Source organism: Trachypithecus francoisi, unplaced genomic scaffold (assembly GCF_009764315.1).
Source record: "Trachypithecus francoisi isolate TF-2019V2 unplaced genomic scaffold, Tfra_2.0 Lachesis_group11, whole genome shotgun sequence".
NCBI lineage: Eukaryota > Metazoa > Chordata > Mammalia > Primates > Cercopithecidae > Trachypithecus > Trachypithecus francoisi.
Genome location: NW_022681456.1, coordinates 80,665,703 through 80,686,743, shown reverse-complemented (window position 1 = coordinate 80,686,743; position 21,041 = coordinate 80,665,703). Strand labels below are relative to the sequence as shown.

General features: G+C 44.0%; 1 pseudogene; it reads right to left on the bottom strand.

The window, feature by feature from the left end:
• Positions 1-20,721, bottom strand: part of LOC117090864 — a 31,992-nt pseudogene extending 11,271 nt beyond the window's left edge.
• Positions 20,722-21,041: the final 320 nt, after the last annotated feature.

The window sequence follows — 21,041 nt, the reverse complement described above, 5'->3', positions numbered from 1 at the left end:
CAATAGTTTGGCTGGCTAGTCATGGACGTGGAATGAACATGATTAGAAAATTGGTGACAAAGAAATAAAAAAAGAGGTATATGGATAGACTTCTTTGGGCAAAAAAATGAAAAGATATTTGTGTCCCACATGAAAGCTCACCAAAGCATGACCTCGGTAGCACAGGATTTTAGTAGTTAAGTGGAACAATCAACAGAGTAAATAGACAGTCTACAGAATGGGAAAAATATTTGCAAACTATGCATTTGACAAACGACTAATATCCAGAATCTCTAAGGAACTCAACTCTACAAGAAAAAAAATCATAACCCCATTAAAAAGTGACCAAAGGAATAAACGTTTTCCGAAAGTCATACAAGCAGCCAACAAACACAAAAAAAATGCTCAACATCGCTAATCATCAAAGAAATGCAAATCAAACCCACAATGAGATACTGTCTCACGCCAGTCAGAATGGCTATTACAAAGTCTAAAAACACTGTAATCCTGGCTGTTCAGGTGGCTGAGGCACAAGAATTGCTTCACCCTGAGAGGTGGAGGTTGCAGTGAGCTGAGATCACTCCACCACGCTCCAGCCTGAGAGCTCACAAAAAAAAAAAAAAAAAAAGGGCTAAAAACAACAGATGTTGGCAAAGATGCAGCGGAAAAGGGAATGCTTACATACTATTGGTGGGAATTTCAGTACAACCTTTATGGGAAACAGTATGGAGATTACCCAAAGAACTAAAAATAAAACTACTAGTGGAGCAGAACAGATGTCTCAGAAATAACACCACACATCTACAACCATCTGATCTTTGACAAACCTGACAAAAAAAAAGAAATGGGGAAAAGATTCCCTATTTAATGAATGGTGCTGGGAAGATTGGCTAGCCATATGTAGAAAGCTGAAACTGGATCCCTTCCTTACACCTTATACAAGGATTGATTCAAGATGGATTGAAGACTTGAATGTTGAACCTGAGACCATAAACACCCTAGAAGAAAACCTAGGCAATACCATTCAGGACATAGGCATGGGCAAGGACTTCATAACTGAAACACCAAAAGCAATGTCAACAAAAGCCAAAATAGACAAATGGGATCTAATTAAACTAAGGAGCTTCTGCACGGCAAAGGAAACTACCATCAGAGTGAACAGGCAACCTACAGAATGGGTGAAAAATTTTGCAATCTACCTATCTGACAAAGGGCTAATATCCAGAATCTACAAAGAACTCAAGCAGATTTACAAGAAAAAAACAACCCCATCAAAAAGTGGGCAAAGGATATGAACAGACATTTCTCAAAAGAAGACATTTATGCAGCCAACAGACACATGAAAAAATGCTCATTATCACTGGTCATCAGAGAAATGCAAATCAAAACCACAATGAGATACCATCTCACGCCAGTTAGAATGGTGATCATTAAAAAGTCAGGAAACAACAGATGCTGGAGAGGATGTGGAGAAACAGGAACGCTTTTACACTGTTGGTGGGAGTGTAAATTAGTTCAACCATTGTGGAAGACAATGTGGCAATTCCTCAAGGATCTAGAACTAGAGATACCATTTGACCCATTACTGGGTATATACCCAAAGGATTATAAATCTTGCTACTATAAAGACACATGCACACGTATGTTTGTTGCAGCCTATTCACAGTAGCAAGGGCTTGGAACCAATCCAAATGTCCATCAATGATAGACTGGATTAAGAAAATGTGACACATATACACCATGGAATACTATGCAGCCATAAAAAAGGATGAGTTCATGTCCTTTGCAGGGACATGGATGAAGCTGGAAACCATCATTTTCAGCAAACTACCACAAAGCCAGAGGACCAAACACTGCATATACTCACTCATAGGTGGGAATTGAACAATGAGATCACTTGGACACAGTGGGGGGAACATCACACACAGGGGCCTGTCGGGGGGTGGGGGCTGAGGGGCTGGGGGAGGGATTACAATAGGAGAAATACCTAATGTAAATGACGAGTTGATCGGTGCAGCAAACCAACATGGCACATGTATACCTATGTAACAAACCTGCCCGTTGTGCACATGTACCCTAGAACTTAAAGTATAATAAAAATATAATAAACAAAAAAAAAGAAAAAAACGTGGATATGGTGACCCATTTTATGGATGCCAGTCAGCCCTCTTTCCCTGCCACCCCTGTCATTGTCCAATGGGCTAATAAACAAAATGGCCATGGTGGCAGGAATGGAACCTATGCATGGGCTCTTTAACATAGACTTCCACTCAGCAGGGACAACCTGGTTACCACCGCTGCTGAGTGCCCAATCTGCCAGCAGCAGAGACCAACACTAAGTCCCCACTGTGGCCAGTTTCCTAGGGTGATAAGCCAGCTCCCTGGAGGCAGACTGATTACATTGGACAGCTTCCATCATGGAAGGAGTGGCGTTTATTCTTACTGGAACAGACACTATAGATACAGATTTGCCTACCCTGAATACAATGCTTCTGACAAAACTACCATCAGTAGGCTTATAGAATGCCTTATCCACCATGGTGGTATTTCACACAGCTTTGCTTTTGATCAAGGAACTCACCTCACAGCAAAATAAGCACACCAATGGATCTGTGCTCATGGAATTCACTAGTTTTACCATATTCCCCACCATCCTGCAATAGCTGGTTTGATAGAATGGTGGAATGACCTTTTGGAAACTCAGTTACAGCTCCAGCTAGATGGTAATATATAATTAAGAGCTGGGGCAAGGTTCTCTAGGAGGAGATATGAGTTGAATCAGTGTCCAATATATGATGTTATTTTTTCCATAGACAAGGTTCACAGGTCCAGGAGTCAAGGGGTAGAAATGAGAGTGACACCACTCATTGTTACCTCTAGTAACCCCCTAGCAAAAAAAAATTTTTTTTTTTTTTTTGACAGAGTCTTTCTCTGTTGCCCAGGCTGGAGTGCAGTGGCATGATCTCGGCTCACTGAAACCTCTGCCTCCTGGGTTCAAGTGATTCTCAGAAGAAGTGATTCTTCTGTCTCAGCCTCCTGAGGAGCTGGGATTACAGGTGGACGACACCATGCCTGACTAATTTTTGTATTTTCACCATGTTGGCCAGGCTAATCTTGAACTCCTGACCTCAGGTGACCTACCCGTCTCAGCCTCTCAAAGTGCTGGGATTACAGATGTAAGCCACCAAACCCGGCCACCCTAGCAAAATTTTTGCTTCTAATTCCTGCAACCTTATGGTTTGCTGGCCTAGAGGTCTTATTTCCAAAGGAAAGAATGCTTTTGCTAGGAGACACAACAATGATTCTACTGAAATAAAAGTTAAGACTGCTACCTGTTCACAGGACACCTGCCACATGGACTCCTCATGCCTCTGCATCAACAGCCAAAGAAGGAAATCACTGTGCTGGTTGGGGTGATTGATCCCAACTACCGAGGGGACACTGGACTGTTACTGAACATTGGAGTTAAGGAATAGTATATTTAGAATACAAGAGATCCCTCAAAGTGTCTCTTAGTATTATCATGCCTTGTAATTAAGGTCAATGGCAAACTACAACAACCCAGTCCAGGAAGGACTACTAATGGTCCAGACCATTCAGGTATGAAGGCTGAGGTCCTTCTATCAGGTAAAGAAACATGACCAGCTGAGGTGCTTGCTGAAGTCAAAAGGAATGGGTAGATGAAGAAGGTAGTTATAAATAACAGCTACAACCACGTAACCAGTTACAGAAATGAGGATTGTAATAATGTTATGTGTATTCCTCTTTATTTTGTTATACATATGCTTGTATATGTATACACACACACACACACAAACACATACACATCTCCAATATATATGTATATGTATTATATTAGGGTTCTCCAGAGGGATAGAACCAATGAGCCATATGTATATATAAAAGAAGTTTATTGGCTGGGCACGGTGGCTCACACCTGTAATCCTAGCACTTTGGGAGGCCGAAGTGGGAGGATCACTTGAGGTGAGGAGTTTGAAACCAGCCTGGACAACATTGTGAAACCCTGTCTCTACTAAAAAGACAAAAAATTAGACAGGTGTGATGGTGGGCGCCTGTAATCCCAGCTACCTGGGAGGCTGAGGCAGGAGAGTTGCTTGAACCTGGGAGTGGAGGTTGCAGTGAGCTGAGATCTGGGAGGCAGAGGTTGCAGTGAGCTGAGATCGTGCCACTGCACTCCAGCCTGGGCAACAGAGTGACACTTTGTCTCAAAAAAAAAAAGAAGTTTATTAGGGAGAATTGGCTCACATTATTACAAGGCGAAGTCCCACAATGGGCCATTTGCCAGCTGGGGAAAGAGAAGGCAGTAGTGTGGCTCAGTCCAAGTCTGAAAGCTTCAAAACCAGGGAAGCCAACAGTGCAGCCCTCAGTCTGAGGCCAAAGGCCCAAGAGCCCCTGGGAGGCCGCTGGTGCAAGTCCCAGGGTTCAAAGGCCAAATAACCTGGAGTCTGATGTCCAAGGGCAGGAGGAGGGGAAGCAAGTGTCCAACATGGGAAGAGAGAGACAGCCAGAAGACTCAGCAAGAGGCCAGGCATGGTGGCTCACACCTATAATCCCAGCACTTTGGGAGGCTGAAGTGGGTGGATCATTTGAGGTCAGGAGGCCGAGACCTGGCCAACATGGTGAAACCCTGATTTGAGCGATTCTCCTGCCTCAGCCTCCCAAGTAGTTGAGATTACAGGCACCTGTCACCACACCCAGCTAATTTTTGTATTTTTAGTAGAGACGGGGTTTCACCCTGTTGGCCAGGCTGGTCTCGAATGCCTGACCTCAGGTGATCCACTCGCCTTGGCCTCCCAAAGTGCTGGGATTACAGGCATGAGCCACTGCGCCCAGCCTACTTTGTTCTTTTTCAAAGCTGTTCTGGTTATCCCGGGTTCTTTGCATTTCCAAAGACATTTTATAATCAGCTTGTCATTTTCTTTTCTTTTTTTCTGAGAAATGAGGTCTTATTATGTTGCCCAGGCTGGACTCAAACCCCAGGGCTTAAGCTATCCTCCTGCCTCTGCCTCCCAAAGTGCTGGCACAGGTGTGAGCCACTGTGCCCAGCCTTGTCATATTCTAAAAAAAGAAAATAGCCTGTATGGATTTTGACTCATTGACTGGGATTGTGTTAAATCTATACATCAATATGAGGAGAAATCCGTTCTGGACAATGTAGTGAGACCCATCTCTAGAAAAAAATAGAAAAAATTGCCAGGCATGGTGACACATGCCTATAGGTCCAGCTACTTGGGGGGCTGAGGTGGGAGGATTGCTTGATCCTGGGAGGTCGAGGCTGCAGTGAGCCATTTTTGTGCCACAGCACTCCAGCCTGGGTAACAGGTGAGACCCTGTCTCAAAAGAAAAACAAAACAAAAATCAAAAACAATTTGGGGAGACATGACTGTTAACATTATTGAGTCTTCTGATCCATTAATGTGGCATGTCCCTCCATGTATTTAAGGCCTTTAGTTTCTCTCTTTAGTTTTCTGTGTACAGGTTTTTCATATCTTTTGTCAAATTCACCCCATGTACTTAATAGTTTTGATGTTATTGTAAATATTGTTTTATAAAACTTCAATTTCTGATTTTATTTTATTTTATTTTTGCTAGTATATAAACATATAATTGGTTTTGTTGTTGTTTTTGGAGACACGATCTCATTGTGCCATGCAGGCTAGAGTGCAGTGGTGCAATCAGAGCCTTGACCTCCTGGGCTCCTCCTGCCTCAGCCTCTTGGGTAGCTGAGACCACAGCTATGCACCACCATGCCTAGCTTATAACTGATTTTTGTATGTTGATCTTGTGTCCTGCAACCTTGCTAAATTCACTTATTAATTCTAGTATTTTTTTTTGTATGTGGACTTCATAGGATTTTCTACATAAATGATCATGTTATCTATGAAAAAACACTTTAATTTCTTCCTAAAATGTGTACTTTTTCTGTTTTTTTTTGTTTGTTTGTTTGTTTTTGAGACAGGGTCTCATTCTGTCACCCAGGCTAGGGTGCAGTGGCATAATCACAGCTCACTGCAGCCTTGACCTCCTGGGTTCAAGCAATCCTCCTACCTCAGCTGCCAAGCAGCTGGGACTGCAGGCACACATCACCATACCTGACTAATTAAAACAGAAATTTTTTTTGTAGAGATTGGGTCTTGCTATGGTGTGTAGGCTGGTCTCAAACTCCTGGGCTCAAGTGATCCTCCCGCCTCAACCTCTCAAAATGTTGGGATTATAGGCATGAGCTACCATGCCTGGCTTTGTACTTTTAATTTCATTTTCTTTCCTTATTGCACCAACTAATCTCAACCATAATGCTGAATATAAGTGATAAGAGCAGACATTTCTTTTTTTTTTTTTTTTGAGACGGAGTCTTGCTCTGTTCCCCAGGCTGGAGTGCAGTGGCGCGATCTCGGCTCACTGCAAGCTCTGCCTCCCGGGTTCACGCCATTCTCCTGCCTCAGCCTCCTGAGTAGCTGGGACTACAGGCGTCCACCACCACGCCCGGCTAATTTTTTGTATTTTTAGTAAAGATGGGGTTTCACTGTGGTCTCAATCTCCTGACCTTGTGATCTGCCCGCCTCGGCCTCCCAAAGTGCTGGGATTATAGGCGTGAGCCACCGCGCCCAGCAGAGCAGACATTTCTGTAGCATTTTATTTATTTATTTATTTGAGACAGAGTCTTGCTGTATTGTCCAGGCTAGAGTACAGTGGCATTATTTTGACTCACTGCAACCTCTGCCTTCGAGGCTCAAGCCATCCTTCCACCTCAGCCTCCTGAGTAGATGAGACTACAGGCTTATGCCACCACACTCAGCTAATTTTTGTGTTTTTTGCCGAGACGGCATTTCACCATGTTGCCCAGGCTGGTCTTGAACTCCTGGGCTCAAGTGATCCACCTGCCTTGGCTTCCCAAAGTGTTGGGATTACAGGCGTGAGCCACTGAGCCCAGTTAGTGTTCTATTTCTTGAAGCAAACAGAAAGAGAGGGCAAATGTGCACAGGCAGTTGATCTGAGGCAAATAAGGTCAAAATGTTAATATCTTTTCATCTTGGGGCAGATGCCTAGGTATCTATCACCTTAGTTTTAGTGCTTTTTAAATGTTTCAAATCATTCATACTTTTTTTTTTATTTTTAATTCATGTCAAACTTAAGGAAAAGATGCAAGGATAGTACCAAGTAACTCTTCTCCCCTGAACCATTTGCCGGTGAGGTGATGATATGGTGCCTCATCAACTCTACTTTTACGCATGATTCTTACCAAGTAGGTCATTCTCTTAGAAAGCCACACTAGAGCCACCAGAATCAGAAAATTAATATTTGATACATTACTACCATGTAATCCATGGACCTCATTTAAGTTTTGCCAGTTGCCTCCAAAATATCCTTCAGAGCAAAAAGACCCAGCCCCGAATCACATGTTGAATTTAGTGGTCATGTCACTTTAGCTTCCTTCAATATGGAACAGTTCCTTGATCTTTCCTTGACTTTTATGACCTTGACACTTTTAAAGATTACAGGCCAGTTATTTTGTAGAATGTTCAGCAATTGGGTGTGTCCAATATTTCCTCATGTTTAGTTTCAGGTTATGCATTTTTGTCAAAAATTACAACAAAAATGGTGTTCTAGTTGCATACTCTAAGGCTACACATAACTTTGATTTGTCTCATTTCCGGTAATGTTAACATTGATTTCTTTTTTTTTTTTTTTTTTTTTGAGACACAGTCTCGCTCTGTCACCCAGGCTGGAGTGTAGTGGCCGGATCCTGGCTCACTGCAAGCTCCGCCTCCCGGGTTCACGCCATTCTCCTGCCTCAGCCTCCCAAGTAGCTGGGACTACAGGCGCCCGCCACCTCGCCCGGCTAGTTTTTTGTATTTTTTTAGTAGAGACAGGGTTTCACCATGTTAGCCAGGATGGTCTCGATCTCCTGACCTTGTGATCCACCCGTCTCGGCCTCCCAAAGTGCTGGGATTACAGGCTTGAGCCACCGCGCCCGGCCAACATTGATTTCTGGATTATGACAATGTTTGCTACGTCTCCACTACAAAAATTATTCTTTTTCCCTTTGTAATTAATGAGTATTTTATGAGAAAGTACTTTGAGACTATGGAAATACCATATTCCTCAACAAATCACCCACTAGGTTTAGGATTTGTTGATGTTTTGTGGCTTATTTACTAATTTATTTATTTATTTTTGAGACAGAGTTTCACTCTTGTTGCCCAGGCTGGAGTGCAGTGGCTCAGTCTTGGCTCACTGCAACCTCCACCTCGCAGGTTCAAGCGATTCTCCTGCCTCAGCCTCCCAAGGAGCTGGGATTATAGGCATGTGCCACCACGCCCAGCTAATTTTTTGTACTTTTAGTAGAGACAGTTTCTCCATGTTGGTCAGGCTGGTCTCCAACTCCCGACCTCAGGTGATTTGCCCGCTTTGACTTCCCAAAGTGCTGGGATTACAGGCATGAGCCACCGTGCCCGGCCAGCTTAGTTATTACTATGATAGTTACTAAATAATATGCAGGTATTCTAATTCCATCATTCCTGCTATATTTACTGTCATTTTAGACAGAAAAGTTATTTTCTTCTCATTTAATATTTATTTATTTTGGAGTGACTCATGGATTACTATTTTATTCAATGGATTTTAATATTTTACTGTCAGGATTTAGTTTGATGTTCAAATTGTTCCAGATTTGGCCAACGGGAGTCCCTTCAAGGGGGCTCCTAAAGCCTTTGATATGTCTCCATCATTCTTTGAGCTCTTCCATACCTTCTGGCACAACCATATATTTCAGGTTCATCTTGTACTTTCCCTCCCCAGCCCTAGAATCAGCCCTTTCTCCAAGGAGCAATGGTTCTTTTAAAAGGAGAATGGTATTTGGAAACCAATACCAGGTGTGATCAGTGCTACTGGGGTACTGTGATTCCTTCAGTGAACAGAATTTGTGGAAATGTATATGTATATATACATATATCTAATCAATGTTATTGTGGTGTCACGATTCTCAGTGAACAGAACTGGGGGGTAATATATAATTATATATAAATATATATAATATATAATTCATATGTATTTCACTTTGGTTATTTCCAATTCTAACCTAATGTTACAGAGTTAATTCTAATTTTTTCCTGTTCTACAGTTGAGACCCTTGTCTGGCAGCAAGAAATCTGGGTTCCTTTATCCTCAATATATTTATTGATGTAATCAATCCCCCCTAATATGTAAACAATCTCTGTTGCTATTAATGCCTGCCCCTCCCTGCTGTCATGGATGCCTTTCCTTACCCTACTTGAGCTCTACCCACAAAGCCTCTCCCACTGAAGCTGCCCCCACCTAGAATCAGAAACTTCTTTATCCTCCTTAAGCTCCAACACCCTGAAATGGGCCACTGTTGCTCATCATCTCATTGGACTCCTATGTTCCCCACCTAATAGCTTTTAGACTGATTTTTTTAGGAAGAAAGGAAGGAAGAAACAGAGGAAGACTGGCAGACAGGCTCATAATTATTATTTTTATTTTTTATTTTGAAATGGAGTCTTGTTCTGTCGCCCAGGCTGGAGTCCGGTGACGTTATCTCGGTTCACTGCAACCTCCGCTTCCTGGGTTCAAGCGATTCTCCTGCCTAAGCCTCTCAAGTAGCTGGGATTACAGGCGCCCACCACCATGCCTGGCTAATTTTTGTATTTTTAGTAGAGATGGGTTTTCACTATGTTGCTCAGGCTGGTCTTGAACTCCTGACCTCAGCTGATCTGCCTGCCTCGGCCTCCCAAACTGCTGGGATTACAGGCATGAGCCACCATGCTTGGCCTTAATTATTTTTTAATTAAGAAAAAAACTCTCCAATCATTTTGACTGCTGATTTTCATTCATAGGATTATTGCTGGCTATTCCTTTACTTGTGGCAGAAAGGAAATCAGGTTTCATTATTAGACCAGGTGTGACTAATCTATGTCCATGATGGTATTTCTAATAGCTTACATAGTTACACCAAAAGGAACCATATTTGAGGTTATTAGCTATACACATTTGGGAGACAACAGAATAGCTGTGCCTACAAGAGCAACCAAAGACCAAGTATTGTTTCATTTTTGACTAACCTCTGAAGAAGTACATACCTCTAGCCAGAGAATATGCTCTAGGTACTTATAGAAAGCCATGCCCAGGCCGGATGTGATGGTGCATGCCTGTAATCCCAGATACTCGGGATGCTGAGGCAGGAAATTGCTTGAACCCGGGAGGCGGAGGTTGCAGTGAGCCAAGATAGTGCCATTGTGCTCCAGCCTGGGTAACAGAGAGAGACTCTGTTTAAAAACAAAAAACAAAACAAACAAACAACAACAAATATATATATTATATATATACAGGCTGGGTGTAGAGGCTCACACCTGTAATCCCAACACTTTGGGAGACTGAGGTGGGAGGATCACTTGAGCCTATGAGTTGGAAACCAGCCTGGGCAACATAGGGAGACCACTTCCCATGTTTTCTGTTTTTATATATAAAAAAAAATTTAAAAAGACATTTAATTAATTAATTAATTAATTAATTTTTTGACAGAGTCTCGCTCTGTCGCCCACGCTGGAGTGCAGTGGCGCGATCTCCGCTCACTGCAAGTTCTACCTCCTGGGTTCATGCCATTCTCCTGCCCTCAGCCTCCTGAGTAGCTGGGACTACAGGTGCCCACCACGCCCCGCTAATTTTTTTTGTATTTTTAGTAGAGACGAGTTCCACTGTGTTAGCCAGGATGGTCTTGATCTCCTGACCTTGTGATCTGCCCACCTCAGCCTCCCAAAGTGTTGGGATTACAGGCGTGAGCCACCGCGCCTGGACTTAATTTTTGTATTTTTAGTAGAGAGGAGATTTCACCATATTGGTCAGGCTGGTCTCGAGCTCCTGACCTCGAGTGATCTACCCACCTAGGCCTCCCAAAATGCTGGGATTAGGGGCATGAGCCACCATGCCTAGCCCACATGAATCTGATTTTTAAAAAATAGTGAATTTTGATCAATATGTGATGTCATGCTCTGCAGGGCCGGGCCTAAACCATGCAAGGGAAGGACATCCATGGCGACTGGGACCACTCTTCTCGTGCTGCCTCTGGGTCTGTTGTCTTTCCCCCGTCTGTGGGTAGCGCATTATTTAACAAGTGAATTTTACTTTATGTAAATTATTCCCCAATAAACCTGAATTTTAAAGGAACCACCACCCAGTATGAGGTTTGTTTGTTTATTTGTTTGTTTATTTATTTATTTATTTATTTATTTTGAGATGGAGTCTGACTCTGCCGCCCAGGCTGGAGTGCAGTGGCACGATCTCTGCTCACGGCAAGCTCTGCCTCCCGGGTTTACGCCATTCTCCTGCCTCAGCCTCTGGAGTAGCTGGGACTACAGGCGCCCGCCACCACACCTGGCTAATTTTTTTGTATTTTTTTTAGTAGAGAAGGGGTTTCACCATGTTAGCCAGGATGGTCTTGATCTCCTGACCTTATGATCCACCCGCCTTGGCCTCTCAAAGTGCTGGGATTACAGGTGTGAGCCACCACACCTGGCCTTGTTTTTGTTTTTTTAACCAACAAGAATGAGCTTGAAGAGTATTTTTTTTTTTTTTTTTAGATGGAGTCTCACTCTGTCACCCAGTACTGTACCGCACCCAGGATGAAGTACAGTAGCGCAATCTAGGCTTAACTGCAACCTCCGCCTCCTGGGTTTAAGTGATTCTCCTGCCTCAGCCTCTGGAGTAGCTGGGATTACAGGTGTGCGCCACCCTGCCCAGCCAAGAGTATGGTTTCTATTTTTTATTCATTTTATTTTACTTTTGAGAGTCTCACTCTGTCGCCCAGACTGGAGTGCAGTGGTGCGATCTCAGCTCACTGCAGCCTCCGCCTCCTGGGTTGAAGCAATTCTCCTTCCTTAGCCTCCCAAGTAGCTAGGACTACAGGCACGCGCTGGCACGAGCCACCACACCCGGCTAATTTTTGTATTTTTAGTAGAGACACCATGTTGGCCAGGCTGGATTCGAATTCCTGACCTCAGGTGATCCACCCACCTTGCCCTCCCAAAGTGCTGGGATTACAGGTGTGAGCCACCTCACCTGGCCAGAGTATGGTTTTAAAATGTGTACTCAAATCCTTTTTTCCCCCGCCAAGACAAGGTCTCACCCTGTCACTCAGGCTGGAGTGCAGTGGCTCAATCTTGGCTCACTGTAAACTCCACCTCCCAGATTCAAGTGATTCTCATGCCTCAGCCTCCTGATTCATTGGTATCACAGGTGCAGGCCACCATGCCTGGCTAATTTTTGTGTTTTTGGTAGAGACTGGGTTTCACCATGTTGCCTAGGCTGATTTCAAACTCCTGGGCTGAAGCCATCCACCAAACTCGGCCTCCCAAAGTGCTGGGACTACAGGTGTGAGCCACCATGCCTGGCCCAGTCCACAAATTCTTTAACGTTCCTCTCTTCAACAGGTGGAGCCTAATTCCACTCCAGTTGAGTGTGGGGTGTTCTTATGTAGTGACATGCTTCTAACAAACAGAATTCAGCAGAAGTGGTGTTTGACTTCTGAGACTAGGCCAAAATAGACATTGCAGCTTTCTCCGTTTCCTTTCTGGCATCACACACTTCGGGGAAGCCAGGTACCACACTGTGAAGTCACTCACCTAGCCTTATGGAGAAGCCTATGTGGTAAGGTACAGTCCTCTTGCCCACAATGATGAATGAGACATCTTGGAACTGGATTCTTGAGCCCCATTCCTTGAGTCATCTGGGGCTGCTGCTCTGGCTGACATCTTACCTGCAACCTCTTGAGAAATCTTGAGCCAAAACCGACTACCTAAGTCATTTCTGAGTTCCTGACCCACAGAAACTGTGACATAAATATTTGTTGTTTTAAGCCACTAAGTCTGGGGTAATGTTACATAGTGATAGATAATGCAATTATATGTATACATATAGATGTTGTGAAGACTTCAGATTTTATTCTAAGTCCAATGGGAAGCCATTGATGGTTTTATTCAGAAGAATAACAATTACAATTTTGCTTTATTACTTTACTAGGAAGTGAACAAGAATGAAAGCAGGGAGACCAGTTAGGAGGTTGTTATAGCAGTACAAGTGAGATATTATGGTGGCTGAGATTAGGGTGGTGACAGTGGAGGTAGATGTATAGAATCAAGGAAGTAGAGGAATCCAGGATGAGCCTCGGGTTTTTATTTATTTTTAGAGACAGGGTCTTTAAAATAAAGGTTGGAGTGTAGTGGTGTGACCACTGGTCACTGCAGCCTCAAACTGCCGGGCTCAAGCCATCCTCGTGCCTCAGCCTCTCAGGTAGTTGGGACCACAGGTACATGCCACCACTCTTGGCTAATATTTCCATTTTTTAATAGAGACAGGGTCTCACTTTGTTGCCCAGGCTGGTCTTGAACCCTGGGCTCAAGTGCTCCCCCTGCCTCAGTCTCTTGAGTAGTTGGGACTATAGACACAGGCCACCTCACCCAGCTCAGCCTTAGGTTGTTATGAATAGTTAAAATTAGGATAACTGTAAAAGGAAGAGATTGAGAGAAGTGATGGAGGAAAGCAAGGCCCAAAGGAGTATGTAACCACAATGTGTTTGAGAAACTGCAAATAGGCCAGTATGGTTGGAATTTATGGTGACTGGATGGGAGGAAAGAGTGCAAGTGGACTGAAAATATAGGCATGAAAGACAGGCCTTGTTGGCCGGGCACGGCAACTCACTCCTGTAATCCCAGCACTTTGGGAGGCCGAGGCAGGCGGATCACAAGGTCAGGAGTTCGAGATCAGCCTCGTCGGTATGGTGAAACACCATCTCTACTAAAAATACAAAAAAAAATTAGCCAGGCATGGTGGCGTATGCCTGTAATCCCAGTTACTCGGGAGGCTGTGGCAGGAGAATTGCTTGAACCTGGGAGGCGGAGGTTGCAGTGAGCTGAGATCATGCCATCGCACTCCAGCCTGGGCAACAGAGCAAGACTCCGTCTCAAGAAAAAGAAAAAAAAAGAAAGAAAGAAAGGCTCTGTTTACCACCACAAGATGTCTGGATTTTATTCAAAGTCTATTTAGCCACTGGAAGTCACTAAAAGATATTAAGAAAGAGGGTGATTGATGAAACCCACATGTTGGAAAGATAACTCTAGCAGCAATATAGTTTGGATTGAAGAAGGAAGATATTGGAAACCAGAAGGCATTTTGAATAATTTCCTGAGTTTTTAGGAGGCAGCACAGTGCAGTGGAAAGAGCATGAAATGGCTTTGGAGTCAGATGGACCCAAGATAGATTCAACTACCTGTTATGGGGTTGAATTGTGTCCCCCTCAAATACATATGTTGAAGTCCTAACCTCTTGTACTTTGGAATGTGACCTTATTTGGAAATAGGATCATTACAGATGTCATTAGTTAAGAAGAGGTCATACTCAGTAGGGGTGGCCCCTAATTCAATATGACTGGTGTCTTTATAAAAAGCGGAGGTCTGAAAGAAAACAACAACAATAACAACAAAAACAGAGGTCTGGCGTGGTGGTTCATGCCTGTAATCCCAGCACTTTGGGAGGCTGAGGGGGGCGGATCACTTGAGGTCAGGCATTTGAGATCAGCCTGGCCAACGTCGTGAAACCTCATTTCTACTAAAAATACAAAAATTAGCTGGGCATGGTGGTGCTGCGTGCCTGTAGTCCCAGCTACTCGGAAGGCTGAGGCATGAGAATTGCTTGAACCGGAGGCAGAGTTTGCAGTGAGCTGAGATCACGCCACTGCACTCTAGCCCGGGCGACAGAGCAAAACCTTGTCTCAAAAAAAAAAAAAAAAAAAAGTGGAAATTTGGACACAGGGACAATGCCATGTGAAGATGAAAGCCTAGACTTACAAGCTAAAAAATGCTAAAGATTGGCAGCAAACCACTAGAAAGCTAGGGGAGAAACATGGAACATATTTTTCCTCAAAGCCCTCAGAAGAAACCAACCCTGCCAACACCTTTGTCTTGAACTTCTAGCCTCCAGAACTGTGAGATAGTAACTTTCTATAGTTTTATTTATTTATTTATTTATTTATTTATTTATTTATTTATTTATTTACAGAGGCAAGATCTGACTCTGCTACCCAGGCTGGAGTGTAGTGGCACAGTCATCGCTACTACAGCATAAAACTACTGGGCTCAGGAGATCTTTCTGTCTCAGTCTCTCAAGTAGCTGGGACTACAGGTGCACACGACCATACCAGCTAATTTTAGTAACTTTCTATTTTTTTTAAATATTTTTTTGAGATGGAGTTTCCCTCTTGTTGCCCAAGCTGGAGTGCAATGGCGCGATCTTGGATCACTGCAACCTGCGTCCCCCGGGTTCAAGCAATTCTGCTTCAGCCTCCTGAGCAGCTATTACAGGCATGTGCCACCACACCCAGCTAATTTTGTATTTTTAGTAGAGACGAGGTTTCACCATGTTGGTCAGGCTGGTCTCGAACTCCTGACCTCAGGTGATCTGCCCGTCTCAGCCACCCAAAGTGCTGGGATTACAGGGGTGACCCACTGCAGCCGGCAACTTTCTATTGTTAAAGGCACTCAGTTTGTGGTACTTTATTATAGCAGTCCTTGCAAACTACTATATCATCTATGTGACCTTGGCCAAATTATTTCATCTTGCTAATCCCTAGTGTCCTAATCTGTAAAGCAGGGGTCATTCTATCTACCTCATAGGGTGGCTTTGAGGATTAAATAAAATGGCATTTGTAAAGCACCTGGCATAAGCGGACCACATAAAGATTACCTTGCCTTTGTGAGACACTAATGTTATCCAAGAAAAGTAGTACATTTCCGGAGATTTTTGAAAAGATTGACTGCAATTGTCAGGGTCGTGTGCAATGCCACCTAAAGTCACAGGCTGGATAAGATGATCTCAGAATCCCCTTTTCCTGTTGGGTCCTTAGACAGGAGCTCTGGCATTGTCTTGCTGTGTGTGAAAATGTATTTTTTTTTTTTTTTTTTGATAGAACACTGGTACAAGAACAGAAAGCACCCTTAAAGGCAGGAGGACTGAGTTCAATTAAACTAACAACTGTAATGAAGTGAATGTAGGAAGAGAAGGAGGCAAACCAAGGTCGAGAAGTATAAGCCAGATGCCTCAGGCCTCCTGAGTCCCCAGCTCACTTCCTTAGGTAAAGGATTTAGGCTGGGAGTTGTCCTCTCTTCAGCTCCATAAGGGAAACCCAACAGAGGCCTCACCAGTCTCTGGAACGCCTAGCCCTTTCAGGCAGGGAGTCTTTTGCCAAAGCAAACAATCCCAGCTCTACGATTGTGCTCTGGCTGGAGTAGGAGAGAACAAAGATCCCTTTCTTTGCTTCCCCAACCCTATGGCTCCAGCCAAAGGCGCTGTTTACACAATCTTCCCTGGTGAAGAATTTGTTCCTTTTCTCTCTAGGTTGCAGCTGGAAAAGATTGATTCCCTCCTTGCCTATTCGTTTTTCCCATGTCCCTGGGCAGGAAAAGTGTCCAATACCCAAACCTCCCACCTCCAGAGATGTCAGCATACTTAACAGTAACTTCATGCCCTTTTGTGATGTGACACAGAACCTTGATTTTAGTGGCAGAAAGTCTATCTGGCCGGGAAAGGGAGGCTGGAAGTATCAGGAGCTTGGTTTCCCTACATTCCAATTCCATTTATTCCACTCTCTCATTCCCTAGGCTTTCTCACATTTCCAAAAGTGCATCAAATAATCAAAATCCAGGGCAGATTTGGGCTCCTTCTTTTAAAGTCTGATCAGGTGGGTAGGATGAAAATAGTATTTTCTAGTGGGAGAAGTTGTTCTTTAGTCTTTAGTTTATTATTAACTCCAGCAGCACAGATGTCTCCCCCACGCCCCGAAAACAAAAGCAAGAGGGAGAAAAGAAAAGCCCCGAGTGGTAGGGTCTAATTTTAGTACTGGCAGAGAATCCTAGTGTTAAGTTACTTCTGGTAAACTGGTAACTAAGAAACAACAGAGATAAAGATAATTTTCACAATGTAGGTTTCCAAGTCGTTTTAAGACCTAATTTTGCTTATTTCCATGACATCTCAGGGAGGCAGATAAGGTGTCACCCATTTCACACAAGAGAAGGAATTGAAGCACAGGAAGAATTAACCAAAAGCCATTCCTGAGTGACTGGAACCCAGGATTCTGGGACTTTCATTCTGGTCAACTTCACAGGGCCAAGCTGTTTTCTGAAAAATTTATGGGTCTTTTGTACTGCACACATTTTCCCTGAGCTACATGTTCTCCCTATCTTAAATCCCTACTGACTATTCTGTTGCTAAGCGAGCTATGGGCTAGCTGTTTGTTACCCTTTGCAGCTATGTTTTGGAAACTTGAAGTCCCTACTCCAGATGTTGGGAGATGGGAGTGGAAAAGTCACAGGGATACAGAGGGGTTGCAAGTCTGTTTAGGCTCAGATACCATCCTGACACACACACACACACACACACACACCAACCATCTCCCAGCAAGATATGCAGAGTTCATTTCTGTAAAAGCAGCCACACAGTTCCTGGAAGGCTGTAATCCACTATGGTTAAAAATATCTATCTTGGGGACAGAGTCGAGCCAACCAAACAGCCTACCCATAAACTCGGAAAATAAGCAGTGGGGTAAAATGAACCCAGTGGTAGGCAAAATGCTACCTATCTACAAGATAAGAGCAGAGATAGTAATAATAAGAAAAACAGATCAAGGCTGGGTGCGATGGCTCACACCTGTAATCCCACCACTTTGGGAGGCCGAGGTGGGTGGATCACCTGAGGTCAGGAGTTCGAGACCAGCCTGACCAATATGGTGAAACCCTGTCTCTACTAAAAATACAAAAATTAGCTGGGCGTGGTGGCATGATGTGTGGCTATAATCCCAGCTACTCAGGAGGCTGAGACAGGAGAATCGCTTGAACCCAGGAGGCGGAGGTTATAGTGAGCTGAGTTCGCACCACTGCACTCCAGCCTGGGCAACAGAGTGAGACTCCATCTCAAAACAAAAACAAAAACAAAAAACAACAACAAAAAAACCCCCCAAAAAACAAAAACCAGATCAATCACTTTCACTGAGAAATTTCAGAAATTGTCCAGATTTTGTCTTTCCCTCTCCTCCAATGGTATCCTGACCCCAGGAAGCAGTATAGTATAATGGAAGGAGCTTTGGACAAGGGTTCTTATTCTGTTCTATCACTTCCTACCTAGATAACCTAGAAAATTAAGTCATGATTCTTTTCTCTTTCATTCTTGTTTTTTTCTGAGATGGAGTCCTACTCTGTCACCCAGACTGGAGTGCAGTGGCGCAATCTTGGCTCACTGCAACCTCTCCCTCCTAGGTTCAAGCGATTCTCCTGTCTCAGCCCCCTGAGTAGCTGGGATTACAGGTGCACGCCACTACACCCAGCTAATTTTTGTATTTTTAGTAGAGATGGGTTATCACTGTGTTGGCCAGTCTGGTCTTGAACTCTGACCTCAGGTGATCCACTCGTCTCGGCCTCGAGAAGTGGTGGGATTACAGGCATGAGGCACCGCGCCCAGCCCTCTTTCATTCTTTTATTTTTTTTTGAGACAGAGAATTGCTCTGTTGCCCAGGCTGGAGTGCAGTGGTGCAATCTCAGCTCACTGCAACCTCGGAGTCCAGGGTTAAAGCGATTCTCCTGCCTCAGCCTCCTGAGTGGCTGGGATTACAGGCGAGTGCCACCATGCCCAGCTAATTTTTGTATTTTTAATAGAGACGGGGTTTCACCATGTTGGTCAGGCTGCTCTCAAACTCCTTATCTCGCGATCCGCCTGCCCTGGCCTCCCAAAGTGCTGGGATTACAGGTGTGAGCTACCATGCCTGGCCTCATTCATTTTTTAAAAAAACAGACAAGGTCTTGTGATGTTGCCCAGGCTGGTCTTGAAATCTTGTACTCAAGAGATCCTTCTGCCTCAGCCTCCCAAGTAGCTGAGATTATAGGTACGTGTCACTCTGTCAGGCCCAAATCATGATTCTTGAACCTGAGTCTCAGTTTTCTCATCTTTTAAAACACCAAGAAAACAAAACAAAACAACAAAAAACAAAAAACCACACATCTATTTCACATAAACAAAACAGATATAGTAACAGTATGGCATACACTTAAAAAAAAAAAGACTTTTTTTTTTTGAGACAGTTTCACTCTGTCGCCCAGGCTGGAGTGCAGTGGCATGGTCTTGGCTCACTGCAACCTCTGCCTCCTGGGTTTGAGCGATTCTCCCACCTTAGCCTCCTGAGTAGCCGGGATTACAGGCACATACCACCACACCAAGCTCGTTTTTGTACTTTTAGTAGAGATAGGGTTTTGCCATGCTAGCCAGGCTGCTCTCAAACTCTTGACGTCAAGTGATCCACCCAACTCGGCCTCCCAAAGTGCTGGGATTACAGGCATGAGCCACTGCATCCGGCCAGGGTAGGACATTCTTTTTGTTTTTGTTTTGGGTAGGACATTCTTAAGGGGTCACTTAAAAAATTCTGCCCACCGTAGCACTTATTCAAAAGATAAGAAGAAATTATCTTTGGTGGTTGGGGGAAGAAGCAGGAATAAATTATCTCTAACTAACCATTTACACTAATAAGAGAAGCCAAGCATTTGGGATGAGAGGACTAACCTCATGCCTGGTATTCTATCCTTGTCTTCTGCCATTTCTAAAGTGGCTACTTTGATTACAATATGCTAATATTCACAGTGCCTTGAGATAAATGCTTAAAAATATATATGTATTTTTTGAGAGAGAGTCTTGCTCTGTTGCTCAGGCTGGAGTGCTGTGATGTGATCTTGGCTCACGGCAACCTCTCTCTCCTGGGTTCAAGCGTTTCTCCTGCCTCAGCCTCCCGAGTAGCTGGGACTACAGGCGCGCACCACCATACCAAGTTAATTTTTACATTTTCAGTAGAGATGGGGTTTCACCATGTTGGCCAGGATGGTCTCCGTCTCCTGACCTCGTGATCCACCTGCCTCAGCCTTCCAAAGTGCTGATTACAGGCATGAGCCACTATGCCCAGCCAAAAATAAATTTTAAGGATGCCTGGGGACAAAAAGATCTTCCTGTGTTTTACTTTTTCCTCATTAAATGGTGAGAACACCAAGATATCCAAGAATGTCTCCTAAGAATACATGTTGGAAAATGCATGCTATTTTGATATGGCCCAATAAAGACAAAGTTTTGGCTGGGCACAGTGGCTCACGCCTGTAATCCCAGCACCTTGGGAGGCCAAGGCAGGTAGATCACCTGAGGCCAGGAGTTCAAGACTAGCCTGGCCAACATGGCAAAACCCTCTCTCTAAAAATACAAAAAATTAGCTGAGCATGGTGGCACATGCCTGTAATCCCAGCTACTGGGGAGGCTGAGGCAGGAGGATCACTTGAACCTGGGTGGTGGAGGTTGCAGTGAGCCAAGATTGTGCCAGTACACTCCAGCCTGGGCAACAGAATGCAACTCTGTCTCAAAAAAAAAAAAAAAAAGTTTAATTGCTCAGAACTTGAGGGACTAGGACAATATTCTCTACTCACTACTGTGATACTACTGCTCTTACTTTTTCTATTCCTGAATTATACATGAATACTCCTTCATCTCATCTGTGAGGAGACACAGAGCTGCCCTAGGTTCCCAGACACCAACTCAAGCCAAATTACCAGTGTTGTCCCTGGTCAGCTTTCTCATCCTGATGCTCTTAGAAGGCCTCAAACTATTAAATCCATCTTGAAAGGGAGGCTGGAGCATGGTTCTTCATTACTGTTATTTAGCATTGAGGTGATTTTCAAAGGGCATCATTTGCTTCTAATTTTAGGATGGCGCAAACTTACTGATGTTCCTCCTGTGGTGCTGAAGAAACACAACTGACCTTGTAAGAAACTGAGAAGAGGGAAGCAGGTCTTGCTGCCTTCAGCATCCTTGAGTTTTCTCTCTAGATGTCTTCTGGCCAGACGTTTTTTTATTTTTGAGATGGAGTTTCTCTCGTTACCCAGGCTGAAGTCCGATGGCGTGATCTCAGCTCCCCACAACCTCAACCTCCCGGGTTCAAGCAATTCTCCTGCTTCAGC